At 43.8% G+C, this 13,551-nt stretch overlaps 2 non-coding genes across 2 annotated transcripts; one reads left to right on the top strand and one right to left on the bottom strand.

Annotated features, from left to right (window-relative positions):
* Window positions 1-1,031: 1,031 nt before the first annotated feature.
* Window positions 1,032-1,154, bottom strand: LOC119936093. The gene has a single exon (XR_005453640.1). It is a non-coding gene; the product is annotated as a U6atac minor spliceosomal RNA (small nuclear RNA).
* Window positions 1,155-10,437: 9,283 nt separating this feature from the next.
* Window positions 10,438-10,575, top strand: LOC119936406. Its single transcript, XR_005453736.1, has one exon. It is a non-coding gene; the product is annotated as a small nucleolar RNA SNORA7 (small nucleolar RNA).
* The last annotated feature ends 2,976 nt before the right edge of the window (window positions 10,576-13,551 follow it).

The raw sequence follows: 13,551 nt of genomic DNA, 5'->3' as shown, positions 1-13,551 counted from the left end.
ATATTCAAGCATCACCCCAGCATAGTTGTTGTTGTTGTTGTCGTCTTATGCTGTATAGTCGTTTCCGAACCATAGTGACGCCAGGGATACATCTGTCCCAGAATTCTCCACCTCCATCTGCAATTGTTCAGGTAGAGTTTTCATGGTAAAAATATGGAAGTGGTTTACCATTGCCTCTTTCCGTGCATCACCTTGCCCCCTCCCACCTCACCTCCCTTCTCTCCTTCTCCAGCCCAGCCCGCACCCTCCGCTCCTCTGCTGCTAATCTCCTCACCGTGCCTCGTTCTCGCCTATCCCGCTGTCGACCCCCGGCCCACATCATCCTCCTGGCCCGGAATGCCCTCCCTCTGCTCATCTGCCAAGCTAGCTCTCTTCCTCCCTTCAAGGCCATACTGAGAGCTCACCTCCTCTAGAAGGCCTTCCCAGACTGAGCCCCCTCCTTCCTCTCCCCCTCCTGCCCTTCTCCATCCCCCCGCCTTACCTCCTTCCCTTCCCCACAGCACCTGTATAGATGTATATATGTTTGTACGTATTTATTACTCTATTTATTTATTTATTTTACTTGTACATATCTATTCTATTTATTTTATTTTGTTAATATGTTTGGTTTTGTTCTCTGTCTCCCCCTTCTAGACTGTGAGCCCACTGTTGGGTAGGGACCGTCTCTATATGTTGCCAACTTGTATTTCCCAAGCGCTTAGTACAGTGCTCTGTACACAGTAAGCACTCAAAAAATACGATTGATTGATTGATTGAGTAAATGAGTCTCTGTCCTCGACTCTCTCCCATGCCACTGCTGCCCAGAAAAGGGGAGTTTTGACTTGTAGGACATTGCCTTTCCGCTCGCTAGCCACTGGCTAAGCTAGGAATGGAATGGACAGGTCTCTGCTTAACTCTCAATCAATCAATCAATCAATCGTATTTATTGAGCACTTACTGTGTGCAGAGCACTGTACTAAGGGCTTGGGAAGTACAAGTTGGCAACATATAGAGACAGTCCCTACCCAACAGTGGGCTCACAGTCTAAAAGGGGGAAAACTTGGTTAGATGCCACGAAGTAGGTGGCAATGCCTTAACCATATATGTGTTGTATAGGCCACTAGGACCTCTTCCATCCTTCTCCAGGGGAGTGCTAACCTTCTCTCCTTTCTCCCTTTGGTAGTCGAGACTAGTAGAGTACTGGAAACTCTCCAGGTGCCATCCTGAGAAGGCCTAGCATAGTTACTCTTCGGCTAATGAACTACCACAACAGGAGGTCCAAAGCACTGTGGTTTACTGGAAGCAGCTGCACTTGGCCTAAGGAAATAGAGTATTGGACTGGGAGTCAGAAGGACCTGGGTTCTAATCCTGGCCCTGCCACTTGTCTGTTGGGTGACCCTGGGTAAGTCACTTCACTTCTCTTTACCTTGGTTCCCTCATCTGTAAAATTGGAATGAAGTCTGTCAGCCCAATGTGGGATGCAAACTGTGTCTAACCTGATTAGCTTGTATCTACCCCAGTGCTTAGAACAGTGCTTGGCACATAGTAAGCATTTAAGAAGTTTCATTATTAACCCCCAATTTACAGATGAGGAAACTGAAATCTAGGGAAGTTAAATGATTTACAGGGCTTGACACAAAGTACGGGTCTTTACACATAGTAAGGGCTTAACAAATATCATTATTATTATTATTATTATTGTGACAACCCACACTGATATACAATAATCAGTGGTCCCTGTCTAGCAGAGCAGAGGTGACAATGAAACAAATCCCTTTTGTTCCCTCCTACACCCGACTTCTGAAGAGTCTCCTGAGCATTTTGATGTGTTGGTCACATGGGGAGGAGGGGAACATGCTTTTATCTCTCCTGCCCCCCTCCTCTTGGATTGCGTACAATCTTCTGGGAGGGAGAAAAGGCATTAAACAGGCATTTAGAGAAGCAGCATGGCCTAGAGGTTAGATCAAGGTCCTAGGAGTCAGAAGGACCGGGGTTCTAATTCCGGCTTTGCCACATGTCTGCTGTGTCATCTTGGGCAAGTCACTTAACTTCTCTGTGCCTCAGTACCCTCATCTGTAAAATGGGGATTAAGAGTGTGAGCCCCATGTAGGTCAGGAACTATGTCCAACCTGATTAACTTTATTATTAATTTTATTAATGGTGATGATGATGATGATGATGATAATAATAATAATAATAATGATGGCATTTGTTAAGCACTTACTATGTGCAAAGCACCATTCTAAGTGCTGGAGGGGGATAGAAAGTGATAAGGTTGTACCACGTGGGGCTCACAGTCTTAATCCCCATTTTACAGATGAGGTAACTGAGGCATAGAGAAGTTAAGTGACTTGCTCAAGGTCACACAGCTGACAATTGGTAGAGCCAGGATTTGAACACATGACCTCTGACTCCCAAGCCCCAGCACTTTCCATTGAGCCATGCTGCTTCTCTAATGTTGTGTATGTATCTATAATTCTATTTATTTATATCAATGCTATTGATGCCTATTTACTTTTTTGATGTCTGTCTCCCCCTTTCTAGACTCTGAGCCCGTTGTGGGCAGGAATTGTCTCTGTTGTTGAATTGTACTTTCCAGGCGCTCAGTACAGTGCTCTGCACACAGTAAGCATAATACATAATCAGATTCAATAAATACGATTGAATGAATGAATCTACCCCAGAGCTTAGAACAGTCCTTGGCACATAGTAAAGACTTAACAAGCTTCATTATTAACCCCCAGTTTACAAATGAGGAAACTGAGGTCTAGAGAAGTTAAATGACTTTTCCAAGTTCTCCCTGCAGGGAAGCGGTGGAACAGGGATTGGAACCAGGGGGTCCTCTGACTCCCCTTTCCATGCTTTTTCCACTGGGCTACACTTCTGATCTTTAAAAGATAATGTCTTCATGGAGCAAAAAGAGTCTTTCTATCATGTCACTGCTGGTTATTTCATAACCAAGTAGGGTTAGCGACAATCTTTAATGTACCAAAGGTGCTCTAAACACTTGCTTTTCCTCATTTACCCTCTACAGGAGCCCAAATTGATGTGGGGGCTGTTACCCTCATAGATTTTGCAAATTAAGAATTTATTTTATATTTTTCCATATGGGATCTTTAGGGTAATGAAATTACATTTAATAAAAAACTGGGACCATACAGTAGTAAATCCACTGGTTATTTATTTATTTATTTATTTGTTTGTTTGTTTGTTTGTTTATATTCATGTCTGTCTCCATCTCTAGACTGTAAGCTCATTGCAGGGAATATGTCTGTTTATTGTTATAGTGTATCCTCCCAAGCTCTTAGTACAGTGCTTTGCACACAGAAAGGGCTCAATAAATACAACTGAATGAATGAATAAATAATTTTAACCTCGCCTGCCATTTTTTCTCATCTGTCAAAATGCCATAGCTGTTTTCTCTTTTCAGCACATACCCAGATCACGGAAGAGCTAGGCAAAAATTGCAAATGCCTGCCTCCCAAGCTACACTGTAAACTCACTGAGGGCAGCATTCAGTAAATATTGTTGATCGACTGGTTTTCCACATTAGCACGCATAAAACAGTAGACAATATGTCTCACACTAGGCATTTTATCCTTAGAAGTTCCACCTTTGAGGGAGAGAACTAGAGCCAACAGCCTAAGCGTTAGAATTATTAAGTCTGACACCAGAGAGGTGGGTTTAGGGTGTCTCTTAAATGGCACTTGAACAGGCTCTCCTTCTCACCCCTGTTCTAAAATGTTACCTTTTCTTCTGCTTTCCAGAGCCAATATCCTCTGCCATCCCGACTCTCCCTCAAGTTATTAGTTTTATTCCAAGTTATTTGTTTTCTTCTTCTCTTTCTTTTCCCCTTTGGGTTGCTTTCAATCCCACTTCTACTACTTCATCATCATCATCATTAATCGTATTTATTGAGCGCTTACTATGTGCAGAGCACTGTACTAAGCGCTTGGGAAGTACAAATTGGCAACATATAGAGACAGTCCCTACCCAACAGTGGGCTCACGGTCTAAAAGGGGGAGACAGAGAACAAAACCAAACATACTAACAAAATAAAATAAATAGGGTAGATATGTACAAGTAAAATAAATAAATAAATAAATAGACTAATAACTATGTACAACCATATATACATATATACAGGTGCTGTGGGGAAGGGAAGGAGGTAAGATGGGGGGGATGGAGAGGGGGACGAGGGGGAGAGGAAGGAAGGGGCTCAGTCTGGGAAGGCCTCCTGGAGGAGGTGAGCTCTCAGCAGGGCCTTGAAGGCTTGTAGAAGCAGCATATTTACTATTCTATTTATTTTATTAAATTAATATGTTTTGTTTTGTTGTCTGTCTCCCCCTTCTAGACTGTGAGCCCACTGTTGGGTAGGGACCGTCTCTATATGTTGCCAAATTGTACTTCCCAAGCACTTAGTACAGTGCTCTGCACACAGTAAGCACTCAATAAATACGATTGAATGAATGAATGAATGAATGAATGAAAAGCAGCGTGCCTTGGTGGAAAGAGTTTAGTGGCTTAGTGGAAAGAGCCCCGGCTTGGGAGCCAGAGGTCATGGTCATAGGTCATGAGTTCTAATGCCAGTTCTGTCACTTGTCTGCTGTGTGACCTTGGGCAAGTCACTCAACTTCTCTGTGCCTCAGTTCCCTCGTCTGTAAAATGAGGATTAAGGCTGAGCCCCATGTGGGACAACCTGATTACCTTGTAATACTAACAATCATAATGATAGTATTTGTTAGGCATTTATTAGGTGCCAAGCACTGTTCCAAGCACTGAGGGAGATGCAAGGTAATCAGATTGTCCCACGAGGGGCTCCCAGTCTTCATCCCCATTTTACAGAGGAGGTAACAGGCACAGAGAAGTTAAGTGACTTGCCCAAAGTCACACAGCTGACAATTGGTGGAGGCGGTCTTTGAACCCATGACATCTGGCTCCCAAGCCCGTGCTCTTTCCACCGAGCCATGCTACTTCTCTCACTACTTGTATCTCCCCCAGCATTTAGAACAGTGCTTGGCACATAATAAGCGCTTAACAAATGCCATCATCATCATCATTATTATTATTAAAGGGGGAGATAGGCATTAATATAAATAAATAGATTTAGTGAAGTAATACCCAGTGCTTGGTATAGAAAGCACCCTGGGTCCTTTTGGCTTGAAAAGTATTCTAGATATACAGGAGAGAGTAATTATTGTTCAGGGGACTAAACAGGAAGAAAAGGGTCTGAGACTAGGAATTTATTTAGGATTCGTCCTGGATGGCGGTAAATTCTTTTTCAAAAACAAAGTTTGTTCTAGGTGAACACTCTTGGCAACTCAGAGGGTTGGGCGGGCTTCTCAAAATCACTGGATCAAGCAATCCAAAGTACTTATTGAGGACTGTACGCCGTGTTTGGGAGAGGTCCATAAAATACGGTTTCTGCTTTCAAGAAGGAAAGAACAGTGTTGCTCAGTGGAAAGAGCAGGGGACTGGGAGTCAGAGGTCATGGGTTCTAATCCCAATTCACCACTTGTTTGTTGTGTGACCTTCGGCAAGCATGGCTCAGTGGAAAGAGCAGGGGCTTGGGAGTCAGAGGTCATGCGTTCTAATCCCAGCCCCGCCACTTGTCAACTGGGTGACCTTGGGCAAGTCACTTAACTTCCCTGAGCCTCAGTTACCTCATCTGGAAAATGGAGATTAAGACTGCGAGCCCCATTTGGGACAACCTGATTACCTTGTACCCCTCCAGCGCTTAGAACAGGGCTTGGCACATAGTAAGCGCTTAACAAATGACATTATTATTATTATTTTTACAACGTAACGTCTCTGGGCCTCAGTTACCATGTCTGTAAAAATACTGTGATTCCCATGTGGGATAGGGACTCTATCCTTCTTGATTTGCTTCTATCCACCCCAGCACTTAGTACTGTGCCTGACACACAGTAAACGCTTAACAAATACCATTATTATTATTATTATTATTTCATTCAAGAGGTTTGCAAGCTAATGGAGGAGGAACACAGCGTGGCTCAATGGAAAGAGCACGAGCTTGGGAGTCAGAGGTCATGGGTTCTAATCTTGGATCCGCCACTTTTCAGCTGTGTGACTTTGGGCAAGTCACTTAACTTCTCTGTGCTTCAGTTCCCTCATCTGTAAAATGGGGATTAAGACTGTGAGCCCCACATGGGACAACCTTGATTACCTTGTATCCCCCCAGTGCTTAGAACAGTGCTTGGCACATAATAAGTGCTGAACAAATACCAACATCGTTATTATTATTATTATATAGTAAAAGAGGGAAGAAGAGCAAAGATATGACAGGTGATAACCAGAATGTGGAAAGGATGAAGCAGTTAGTAAATAAGTACAGTAAGTAAATGTAACATCATTAGAACTAGGGAGTGTTCTTAAGACGAGTAATAATAGCAATAATAGTGATTAAAAATAATAATTTTGGTATTTAAGTGCTTACTTTTTGCTAAGCACTATACTAAATGCTGGGGTATAGACAAGATAATTTGTTTAAGTGCTTACTCTTTGCTAAGCACTGTACTAAATGCTGGGGTATAGAAAGGATAATTAGGACCCACATGGGACTCACAGAGTAAGAAGGAGAGAGAACAAGTATTGAATATCCATTTTGCAGATGAGGGAACTGAGACCCAGAGAAGTGACTTGCCCAAGATCACATGACAGGTTAATGGCAGAGTCGGTATTAGAACTCAGGTATTAGAACTCTCAGACTAAGCATCCTTTTCCTCTGCTCCTTCTCCCCTCCCCATCACCCCGACAAGCTCCCTCTGCTGTACCCTTCCACCCCACAGCACTTCTGTATATATGTAAATATTTATTACTCTATTTACTTTATTAATGATGTGTATAGATCCCTAATTCTATTTATTTATATTGATGCTATTGTTGCCTTTTTATTTGTTTTGATGTCTGTCTCCCCCGTTTAGACTGGGAGCCCATTGTTGGGCAGGGATTGTCTCTATTTGTTGCCAAATTGCACTTTCCAAGTGCTTAGTACAATGCTCTGCACACAGTAAGTGCTCAATAAATACGATTGAATGAATGAATGAATGAATGAATGAAAGGGCTTCTGAATCCCAGGCCTGTGTTCTTTCTACTGGGCTGTGCTCCTTTTTTTATGGTATTTGTTAAGTGACTATTATGTTCTAGGCACTGCTTTAAGCACGGGGGTAGCTACAAAGTAATCAGGTTGTACACAATGGGGTTCACCCTCTTAATCAGTGCTAAGCACTTAGTACAGTGTTCTGCACACAGTAAGCGCTCAATAAATATGATTGAATGAATGAATGAATAATCCCCATTGTACAGCTGAGGTAACTGAAACAGACAAGTGGTGGATGCTTAGTACAGTACCCTGCAATCAATCAATCAATCAATCAATCAATGAATCAATCATATTTATTGAGTGCTTACTGTGTGCAGAGCACTGTACTAGTGCTTGGGAAGTACAAGTTGGTAACATATAGAGATGGACCCTACCCAACAGTGAGCTCACAGTCTAGAAGGGGGAGACAGAGAACAAAACAAAACATATTAACAAAATAAAATAAATAGAATAGATATGTACAAGTAAAATAAATAAATAAATAGAGTAATAAATACATACAAACATATATACATATATACAGGTGCTGTGGGGAAGGGAAGAAGGTAAAGCAGGGGGGATGGAGAGGGGGAGGAGGGGGAGAGGAAGGAGGGGGCTCAGTCTGGGAAGGCCTCCTGGAGGAGGTGAGCTCTCAGTAGGGCCTTGAAGGGAGTAAGAGAGCTAGCTTGGCAGATGTGGGGAGGGAGAGTGACCGCTCAGTAAATATGATTGAAGGAACGAGCCAGAATGAGAACCCAGGACTTTCAGAATTCCAGGCCTGTGCTCTAATCCTGGCTCTGCCACATGCCTGCTGTGTGACCTTGGGCAAGTCACTTAACTTCTCTGAGCCTCAGTTCCCTCATCTGTAAAATGAGGATGAAGACGGTGAGCCCCACGTGGGACAACCTGATCACCTCATATTCCCCCCAGCGCTTAGAACAGTGCTTTGCACATAGTAAGTGCTTAACAAATGCCATTATTATTATCCACTAGGTCATGTTGCTTCTCCTGAAAGGCCTCCATCTGGGTGGAATGTTTATTCATTCATTCAATCCTATTTATTGAGTGCTTACTGTGTGCAAAGCAGTGTCCTAAGTGGTTGGAAGAGTACAATATAATAACAAACGTGCTGTGATGCTGGAAGAAATGGCTATGTGAAGGCTTGAAGTATTACTTTAGGCATACATTTTAAAGCATGAGTTTTCCTTAGAGTGGAGAATCTGTGGGGAATGTGAAACCTATGATAGAAAAGAACTGCTAAGGGTGGCTGTTTTATTGGAAGGCCCGGAATGGTGGGATTTGATAGGGGAAGGTTTCCGAGGGGAGATGGGATTTAAGGAAGGCTTTGAAGACAGGGAGATCTGCTGTTGGACAGATATGAGTTCCAGCTTTGGATGGGTGGGGATAATAATAAAAATAATCATAACTGTGATATTCATTAAGTATTTGCTATGTGCCAAGCACTGTTCTAAGTCCTGGGGCAGATACAAGGTAATCAGGTTGTCCCACGTGGGGCTCACAGTCATAATCCCATTTTACAGATGAGGTAACTGGGGCACAGAGATGTTAAGTGACTTGCCCAAAGTCACACAGCTGACAGGTGACAGAGCCAGAATTATAACCCACGACCTCTGACTCTCAAGCCTGTGCTCTTTCCACTGAGCCATGCTGACTTGCCTAAGGTCACACAGTGGACAAGTGGCGGAGCTGGGTTTTGAACCCATATCCTTCTTGCTCCCAGACCCAAGCTCAATCCAGTAGGCCATGTTTCCTATGCTATCCCTTCCTACACTAGCCAGTGGATGGCTTTGACTTGCCCCATATGCCTTAGGAATGTGACCTGCCAATTTGTCAGCTCCTTGTTTTAGAAGATGAATCCCCACAGTAAAATGCGTGTTTTATTTTAAGACTGCACAGTTGAATCCATAGTCAAGGCTTTGGCTGTGAGTACTGTAACATGTCCAATTCATCTGACTCTTTGAACTGCAGTGATTGCTCTTCTTACTTGCCTTTTTATTGTAATTATCCATAGTGCCAAGGATGAACTGAACTGAGACTTCCAAAGCCTAAGGCTAACGATCTTAGGCTTTTTTGTGTTGCAGGAAAATCCTGAACCTTATTTTCGTTGGGAAAAAGACAGGAGAGGTCTATGGAAATGGCCCGAGTTGGGTTTTTTACAACTTTCTCTTCCATGAGGGGGTGGAGGTGGCACATTTGAAATGCTGTAATATTTCTTTGGCTTGCCTCACACTGCAAGAGATCCCAAGAAGTCTTCTGGTATGATAGGATATGTGTTAGGAGCAGCAGGATAGCAGTTTGGATAGAGAGGAAAGTGCTGATTTTGGTGATGTTTTGGAGGTAGAAGGTAGAACTGAGATGCAGCTGGTAAAGAAGCAGCATGACCTGCTGGATAAAGCTCAGGCCTAGGAATCAGAAGGACCTGGATTCAATGCTTAGAACAGTGCTTGGCCCATAGTAAGCGCTTACCAAATACCATCATTATTATTTCTCTGCTGTGTGACCTTGGACAAGTCACTTCACTTCTCTGTGCCTTAGTTACCTCATCTGTAAAATGAGGATAAGAGTGTGAGCTCCATGTGGAACAAGGACTGCGTCCAACCTGCTTGTTTTGTATCTACCCCAGCACTTAGAACAGTACCTGGCACATAGTAAGTGCTTAACAAATACCATTAAAAAAACAAAAAAAACTAACAGGATTTGGTGAAAGATTGAATAAAGGGGTTGAATGTCCGTCCTGACATAGACTAGGAGTCCCATGTGGGGCAGGGACTGCTCACATGTTTTGTTTTGTTGTCTGTCTCCCTCTTCTAGACTGTGATCCCGTTGTTGGGTAGGGACCGTCTCTATATGTTGCCAACTTGTACTTCTCAAGTACTTAGTACAGTGCTCTGCACACAGTAAGTGCTCAATAAATATGATTGAATGAATGAATGAATGAACCCAGCCCACACACTTCCTTCCTCTAATGCTAACTTTCTCACTGTACACAGTAAGTGCTCAATAAATACGATTGAATGAGTGAATTAATGATCTCATTTATCTCACCGCCAACCTCTCGGCCACATCCTACCCCTGGCCAGGAGCACCCCTACCTCCCCTTATCAGACAGATAGTTGCTCTCCCCCACTCCAAAACCTTATTGAAGGCACATCTCCTCCAATAAGCCTTCCCTGACTAAGCCCTCCTCTTCTCCCACTCCGTTCTGTGCCACTCTTACTTGGTCCTTCCTTCATCCTCCCTCCCTTCCCCACAGCACATATATTTATATTTGTATATGTCTGTAATTTATTTATTTATTTGTTTATTTATATTAATGTCTGTCTCCCCCTCTAGATCCCCTCTCAGGGTCGCACCTGGCAAGTTTCCAGTACTCTACCAGTCTCGACTATGGGAGGGAGAGTCAAGCAGAGGCATACCCATTCCATTCCTAGCTTGGGCAGTGGCTAGTGAGTGGAAGGCAATCTGCTACAAATCAAAATTCCCCTGTGCTGGGCAGCAGCAGCATTGGGGCGAGTCGAGGGCAGAGTCTCAAGTTCATTGCACTGAAAGAGACAATGGTAAACCACTTTCATATTTTTACCAAGAAAACTTTATGGATTCACTACCGGAACGATTACAGATGGAGGTGGGGAATTCCAGAAGAGATGTGTCCATGGCGTCGTTATGGGTCGGAGATGACTAGATAGTTTAAGACGAGACAAGACCCCTCTGGACTGTGAGCTCGTTGTGGGCAGGAATGTGTTGGTTTGCTGTTATATTGTACTCTCCCAAACACACTTAGTTCAGTGTTTTGCGCACAGTAAGAACTCAGTAAATGTGATTGAATGAATGAATAATAATCACAGCAATAATAATAATGATACTGATATTTCTTAAGTGCTTACTGGGTTCCGGACACTACTAAGTGCTGGGGTAGGTACAAGCAAATCAGGCTGGACCCAGTCCCTGTCCCACATGGGGCTCACAGTCTTAATCCCCATTGTACAGATGAGGTAGCTGAGGTCCAGAGAAGTGAAGTGACTTGCCTAAGGTCACACAACAGACAAGTAGCTGAGCTGGGATTAGAACCCAGGTCCTCCTGACTCCCATGTGCGGGCTCTATGGACTAGGCAACACTGCTTCTCAGTACAGTGAGTACGGGGAGGCAGCATGGCTCAGTGGAAAGAGCACCGGCTTTGGAGTCAGAGGTCAGGGGTTCAAATCCCGGCTCCACCAGTTGTCAGCTGTGTGACTTTGGGCAAGTCACTGAACTTCTCTGTGCCTCAGTTCCCCCATCTGTAAAATGGGGATTAAGACTGTGATCCCCCTGTGGGACAACCTGATCACCTTGTAACCTCCCCAGTGCTTAGAACGGTGCTTTGCACATAGTAAGCACTTAATAAATGCCATCATCATCATTATTATTATTACAGTGCTTGGCAAACAGTAAGCACTTAATAAATATTACTGATTGATGGATTGATTGATCTACTCCCCACTGCCAATGGAGTAAAAAGGGGATACATAGCGGTTTTGGTTCTGTACTGATTATTTCCTGCATTCCTACTGGAGGATGCCAAAAGGGAACTGGATGCAGGCATTAGGCTGTGCTTCTGGCAACCTGTTCCATCTCGACACACTTTGAGTATCATCCAGAATCCTAGAAGCAGTCATTCAAGAACTAGTTTGCAGATAACTGCATCCTAGAAGCCCACATTCTGTAAGACATGCAAATATTTTTAGCCACTTGATCAAATTAGCCAGGCGCTACAAGCTAAGGCTGTCAGAAGAAAACTGAAACAAAGTATCAGCCTGCACCAGGGAATCCAAACAAACAGCCAAAAAATTATATTGGCAGCACGGAGGAAAATGCATGACCTTGTGGATAGAGAACAGACCTAGGAGGCTGAAGGACTTGGGTTCTGACCCTGGCTCTGCTATTTGTCTGCCGTATGACCTTGGGTAAGTCACCTCACTTCTCACTGTCTCATTTACCTCATATCAATCAATCAATACGATTGATTGATTGATTGATTGATATGCAAAATGGGGATTAAGACTGTGGGTCCTATGTGGGACAGGAACTGTTTCCAATTCAATTACCTTATGTCGACCCCAGCCCTTAGTACAGCACCTGGAATCTAGTAAGTGCTTAACAAATTCATTCATTCATTCATTCAATCATATTTATTGAGCACTTACTGTGTGCAGAGCACTGTACTAAGCATTTGGGAAGTACAAGTTGGCAACATATAGAGACGGTCCCTACCCAACAATGGGCTCACAGTCTAGAAGGGGGAGACAGACAACAAAACAAAACATGTGGACAGGTGTCAAGTCATCAGAACAAATAGAATTAAAGCTAAATGCACATCATTAACAAAATAAATAGAATAGCAAATATGTACAAGTAAATAGAGTGATTAATCTGTACAAACATATATACAGGTGCTGTGGGGAGGGGAAGGAGGTCAGGCTGGGGGATGGGGAGGAGGAGAGGAAAATGGGGGCTCAGTCTGGGAAGGCATCTTGAAGGAGGTGAACTCTCAGTAGGGCTTTGAAGGGAGGAAGAGAGCTAGCTTGGCGGATGTGTGGAGGGAGGGCATTCCAGGCCCGGGGGAGGACGTGGGCTGGGGGTCGATGGCGGGACAGGTGAGAAGGAGGCCCAGTGAGGAGGTTAGCGGCAGAGGAGCGGAGGGTGCGGGCTGAACTGTAGAAGGAGAGAAGGGAGGTGAGGTAGGAGGGGGCGAGGTGATGGAGAACCTTGTAGCTGAGAGTGAGGAGTTTTTGCTTGATGTGTAGGTTGACAGGGAGCCGCTGGAGATTTTTGAGGGGAATGCCAAGGGGAAATGCCATGGGGACAAAATGCCACAGGGAAATGCCATGGGAAACAAATGCCATAGGGAAAAAAAATGCTGTCACAGTATCCTGTTTACCTAGGTAGCAGAGTAATTAAAGATGCAGTGATAGACAAAGAAATAAGATAACCTAATCAAGAAGGCCAGCACACCCTTTGGGAGACTGTCAGGGTGTTTTCAGAGGCCAGACAAAATTAATGGCAAACAGAACTGTGGGATTATCTAACCTTTTCTATCTTTATCTAACCTTCAATACGGCACCCTAGTACCTCATCTGGCTCCTTGAGCAGTTCCAACAGCATCATTTATGAGCCAAAGTCAGTGGCAATGACATTTGGTATTCACGGACAATGAAACTATGGAAAGTAGGGTCTCCAACAAACAAGTTATGCTCATCATAACACAGCTACATTGGAGGGAGAAGGGGGACGGAGGGGAACATGTGTGGAGAATGAGCAACAGCAGGATACGCAAACAACTACTGTATGGCATGCCGAAACTGGGAAATGGACAGCAAGACAGCATAGAAAATGTTTTAAGGACATGATGAAACAAAGCCTCTGAAAGCTGTACCAAAGCTGTATACCATCTGGGTGTCATTTTTGAGGACAG

Source organism: Tachyglossus aculeatus, chromosome 1 (assembly GCF_015852505.1).
Source record: "Tachyglossus aculeatus isolate mTacAcu1 chromosome 1, mTacAcu1.pri, whole genome shotgun sequence".
Classification (NCBI taxonomy): domain Eukaryota; kingdom Metazoa; phylum Chordata; class Mammalia; order Monotremata; family Tachyglossidae; genus Tachyglossus; species Tachyglossus aculeatus.
This window is presented reverse-complemented; position numbering and strand designations above follow the sequence as displayed.